The sequence below is a fragment of the Saimiri boliviensis genome, chromosome 13 (assembly GCF_048565385.1).
Source record: "Saimiri boliviensis isolate mSaiBol1 chromosome 13, mSaiBol1.pri, whole genome shotgun sequence".
NCBI lineage: Eukaryota > Metazoa > Chordata > Mammalia > Primates > Cebidae > Saimiri > Saimiri boliviensis.
Window position 1 is genome coordinate 27,573,171 of NC_133461.1, and position 5,995 is coordinate 27,579,165.

Below are 5,995 nucleotides of genomic sequence, written 5' to 3' on the forward strand. Positions count from 1 at the left end.
TGGAGAAGAAAGGTGTATTTTTTTCCTTAATTGTTTAAAATGATTCACTAATCTGGACCTCAGGATTTTTTATTTTTGTAAGAAGGTTTCTTTTTTATTAAAATTCAATTTCTTTAATAAATAGAAAATCTAGACAGTCTATTTATTTACTTTCTTGTGTCAGTTCTGACAAATTATGTTTTTTTAAGGAAGTTGTTTCAGTAACTTTAAAGTTATAGTATTCTTTTTTATCCTGCTAATGTTAGATATGTAGCAATATTTTACAAACATAAGATCTGTAGCAATATCTCATTTTTCATCCCTGATATAGGTATTTTGTAGACAATATTTTTCATAATGTATTATTGGATCAACTGATGAATAAATAAATAAAATGTGGTCTGTCCACAGAATGGAAAATTAATTGGCCATAAAAAGTAATAAAGGACTGATACAATGTGGACACATCTTGAAAACATTATGCTAAAAGAAGCCAGTCACAAAGGACCACATATTGTATGATTCCATTTATCTGAAATGTCCAAAATAGGCAAATCTATGGAGACCGCAGATTAGTGGTTGCCAAGGGATGGCAGGTTTAGGGGATGGAGAGGAGTGGGAGTGAGTGCCAGTGAGTATGGGGTTTATTTGGGGGATACTGAAATGTTCTACAATTGATAATGGTGATGGTTGCACAAGTCTGAATATGTGAAAAACTACCAAATTGTATGGCATGTGAATTATATCCCCATAAACCTGTTTAAACAAATCTATCCTTGGAGAGATTAGATCCTCCTTCAATATTGTTCAAAACAACAAGTTGGAAACTACCTAACTTATAAAAGAAGACGTTATCATTCATTTTTTTCAATCTCAATACAATATTTCAATTATCAGTTTCACTGGTATCCCAGAAGCTTTTCATTCTGGAACAGTGCACAATAGTACAGCAAGACACTTCGATTGCAATCGTTTTCAGGAAGATCAAATTTAGGAAATATTTCATATGATAATATGCCTGTCTATCTTTGCATATCTCCAGGGGTACTATTACCTAGACTGAAGACCACTATACTAGGATATACTGCTTCTCAGTATAGGCATGCTGGGGAGGATTGTGTCCTATTATCTTCTAGATGTGTGAAAATGTAATTCATGGGAGGGCTCTTTGTAAGCCAGTTGGGATCAGCATTTGGGTTGCTGACCCAGACATGGGTACTTCTACAAGGTCACTTCCAGCCCAGGATGCCTCAAGGAGATACAGTCAGACAAGCCAATGATGTCTGGAAGCCACAACAATGTAGAAAACAACCCAGATAACCTTGGTTTCATTTGGTGACTGAACTAAACATTGTGTAGTTCTCTACCTGAGGCTGCCTGAGCCATTTCTAGCAATTAAAGGTAGATTTATATAGCTGGAAAACTTGATCCCATGCCGTTCCCCTTTTACTTTCTCGTGGGTGCATTTCATCTTTGTACCTTCCATGTCTGCTGAGTATATAATTAGCATGCTGACATCTGAGCAGCAGTGCTTCTCAGCTAGCTTTACTTAGGGATGGACATATTTTTTACTTTGGATAAACTTATGCACTGCTCCTCCCCAAAAAACTTGCTTGTTATACTGAATATGACAGCCTTTTAACCCTTGAAACATATCAAGGACACAGAAATATCTGTGTCTAGATGTCAGCTGGAGTTACCCTGTCCTTTAAGATATACATGAAATTGTCTCAATCCCTGTCACTCTCATTCCATGGGCTACGTAAAGGTCAATGTCCTCCTCACAATTTTCTGAAAATAATTGGGAAACATGGGTTCTTGTCATTCCCTATGACTTCAGCTCCTGTGAACTGTACTAGTTTGAGGATTGTCCCTCTCTCTCCCCTGCTGTCCTTTTCTCCCCCAGTCAACCCAGTCATGGAATTTAGATCTTGTTCAACTTTCATAGTGTGCAGGGCTGGGGAGGGATCCCCAAGTCATGTGTGTCTAGCAGACTTCAAATAAAGTTAGGGAGAAAGTAGGGGTTTAATTCCAAGCTATGCAGGCAACATAAAATTGAGCATCAGGTATCTGTGTTCTTAAGGGAACACAGATAGGGATTTCCTGCCTGTATAGGGATCCAGACTCCTGACTGGGGCTTGGCTGTCTCCTCTGTTCTATTTTCCCTATACATTGCAAAAGCCAACATCCCAACTTTTTAGACAGAGTAAATCTTTTTTTCCAACCCTTCCCAAGGGTCTAGGTTTCTGACTGCATATTACATGACAAAAAACTAAAGCTTTAAAATTAGTACTTACAAGGATTTGCCCCATTAAAGTCACAGACAAATATTATCCTCCTTCCCAGCTTTATTTCAGACACTAGGGGTGGGAATTTTGTTTGTTTTTAGTATCAATCAGGAAGAATTCCTAGGAAAACAAGACACTGCATATTAACTGAATAATAGGATGACAAGGAAAACTGAACCAGTCAACACTATATATTGAGTGCCTAATATGTTTCAGGCACCAAGCTAGGCACAGAGGGAAACAAAAGACAGTTCTGCTCTTGGGAAGCTTACAATGCTAGTGTGAAAGAGAAACATCACTCTCAGAAGCAAAATGAAAACAGTGAGTACCAAGCACCAGAAAGGTCAGGTGCAGGTGCTGTAAGAGTAATATTTGGCTGGGCAGCCCGGTGGCTCACACCTGTAATCCCAGCACTTTGGGAGGCTGAGGCAGGTGGCTCACGAGGTCAGAAGATTGAGACCATCCTGACTAACACCGTGAAACCCCGCCTCTACTAAAAAAAAAAAAATACATTAGCCAGGCGTGGGGGCACACACCTGTGGACCCAGCTACTCAGGAGGCTGAGGCAGGAGAATTGCCTGGGCCTGGGAGGCGGAGGTCACGGTGAGCAGAGATTGCGCCACTGCACTCCAACCTGGGCGACAGAGTGAGACTTCGTCTCCAAGAAAAAAAGAAAAAGTTTCAAGCAGGGGGCATGTGAGACTCAAATGTGCATTCCGAAAAAAACAAAACAGTCAGCCTCAGACTGCAGTATGGAGAATGGGACTGGAATGTTACAAAGGCTTGATAGCAGCTGCTAACTGCTTGGAGCACCCATTGGGAGACACGCAATTGATAAGGTTACTCAGAGCAGCATGTCATCTGTATATGTGTTTTAATGTAATTTTTAAACTAAATGAATATACATATACAAATAGTTTCAAATATCAAATAGCACTAATACTATTAGGCTTATAAAAAATAGCAGTCCCCTGACCATCCCTCCTCACCTCCTTGACCCTTCTGACCCCTTCTTCCACTCTTAACTATTCATCTGGTAGTTCCTCCTCCCCTCCCTCTGCTTTTTAAAAACATACTATGCTTAGAGTACTATTTATTTTTCACTTTTAGACATTGTTTACTTCCTACTAAGGAAGAAAAGAATTTTTTGATCTTACCCATCCCGCATTCTATTCTTATCCTGCCAAGAGAGAACACTCAAAGCATTCCCAGAGCTTCCTTTTCAGTCTTCCCATGTAAGAAAAATACTGACTCATTCATTACCTGAAAAATCCATCAATCAGTAAGGACAGAACCAGCACATTTCATGATAAATGTATATCTTTGTGAGTAAAAAAGTACTTTCACTGTACATCTGTCATGGACATATTTGAAGCAGTAAGAATTTTTACCCCTAAAGTAAAAACTAGCAAAATTTTAAGTTGGCATAAGAATATTCAAGGAAATCACAATACGTGCTACTTGAAAGACACAACAAAGTTATTGGCACTGGGAGGTGAAAATAATCTTCATAGGACTAATGTCTTGGGGAAGAAGTGTTAGCAAGGTCATGAGCTGATGATACTCCGTATCATCTCCAGATAGAATACCAAGACAGGCCACTCCTATTCACTGCTGCTAGGAGTGTAAAAGAGCATGAAAAACCATGGGCAATTCCTACCCAGAAGCTCCAAAAATAAGTCACATTTTCACCCTCAGAGAAATCAATTCTAAGGAAGGAAATACTCAGAGATACAAAGATTTATGCATAAGAATATTAATGATTGTGTTATTTATAATAATGAAAAACAATGTCACTGCCCACAAATAAAAAAATGGTTAAATGATACTGTATCTATCGAATGCAATAATAGAAAATCATTAAATTCATGGTTTCAGAGAACACTTAATGCCGTGGGGAAATGCTCATAATATGCTAAATGAGAAAAACAGTTGAGGTCAGCCTACATATACACACATACAAACATAGGTAGACGCACATACAAAATATCTAAACACACACAAAATTTTAAAGGCGCATAGACAGTGTTTTTCCTCAAATATGGTTTGCCACTCACATACCTCAGAATCACCTTGGGGGCTTATTAAAAATGCATATTTTTAATAAGACTTAGTGATTGAGTCTTTGAAAGCAGAGCCTAAGGATCTCTGTCTACCTACACACCCTGAGTAATCCTGACTCACCCTTCAGTTTGAGGACCACTGGGTCAGAAATAACAGCTCTCTCTGGGTGAAGGAATTGTGAATAATTGTCTTCTTTTCTTGAATCTTAAAAATATTCTCTACCAAGCATGTGTTGCTTTTATAATTCAAAGTTCATTAAAGTGCATTAATGAGGCATGAGTATTAAACAGAGCTGATTTAGGGTCTATTTGGGCAAGTGTAAACAACTTTGGAGAATTCGAACATGCACTTTTTTTTTCTCAAGACAAGAGTCTTGCTCTTTCACCTAGGCAGTGCAGTGGCGTGATCTCAGCTGACTACAACCTCCACCTCCCAGCTTCAAGCAGTTCTCCTGCCTCAGCCTCCTGAGTAGCTGGAATTATAGGAGCCCACCACCACACCCAGCTAAATTTTTGTATTTTTCGTAGAGATGGGGTTTTACCATGTTGGCCAGGCTGGTCTTGAACTCCTGACCACAAGTGATCCGCCCACCTCGGCCTCCCAATGTGCTGGGATTACAGGTGAACCACAGTGCCTGGCCAAAAGTGTACATTTTTAAAAGTTTAAAATAAGTAGGTATCTATGGATTCCTTACAATTAAGTCAGTTTAGGACAAAGGAAGTAATGTATTATGTGTAGACATGGAAATCATTACCTCAATGAATTGTGCAGGTAAAAAATATAAATAGAATAATTTCGCAATCTATAGAGAATAGCATTTCTAAAGTCCCAAGATCTTCCTTGGCAAAAAAAGAGGATTTGGTAATCAAATAAATTTGGGGTTCATATTATGGTCCCCCTCCCCACTTAGAGTCAAATCCTTGGGTAGATTACAGGTTCTGAGAAATCCCATATAAACTTCATTCTTCATTCTAGCTCCGCAAATTCTTAGAATGTCCCTATCATTGAAAACAAATTCTGGGCCAGAAGAGGGTCTAGAAAAAGTTCTCATCATGGACTGATACTCTACACTTGATCCAACGTATCGTTTCCACATTCCCATGGCCTCTGAGGGCTTAGCCCATATGTATTTATAGAGCCTGATTCTAAGGGCATGGCTCAGGTCAGCTACAAAGTAATGCTCAGGAACAGCAAAATTTGAGTGCCCAGGCTACAAGATTAGAATATGTGAAGCAACAAGATTTACTTTTATCTACCTGTCTCTTTCACCACGCTGTGAGCTTACAGCTAGAATTTTGCCATTTGTCTGTTTTATGTACTACCAACACAACAAAGTCTGGCACTTATTTATTACGCAGTGAATGGGCACCACCAACCAGGTGGTTTATATTCTTTCTGATCAGTTCAGTAATGAAATGGGCTAGGCATTTAACCATGTCCTAAAGTGTGTGCACTCATGTTATCAAGGCTTCATTTTAAAAGCATTTCTGAATGCTTACTATAGGTGGGCCATTTCTTTTCTTTCTTCTTCTTTTTTTTTTTTTTTTGAGACAGAGTCTCACTCTGTCACCCAGGCTGGAGTGCAGTAACATGATCTCAGCTCACTGCTGTCACCCAGGCTGGAGTGCAGTAACGTGATCTCAGCTCACTGCAACCTCCACCTC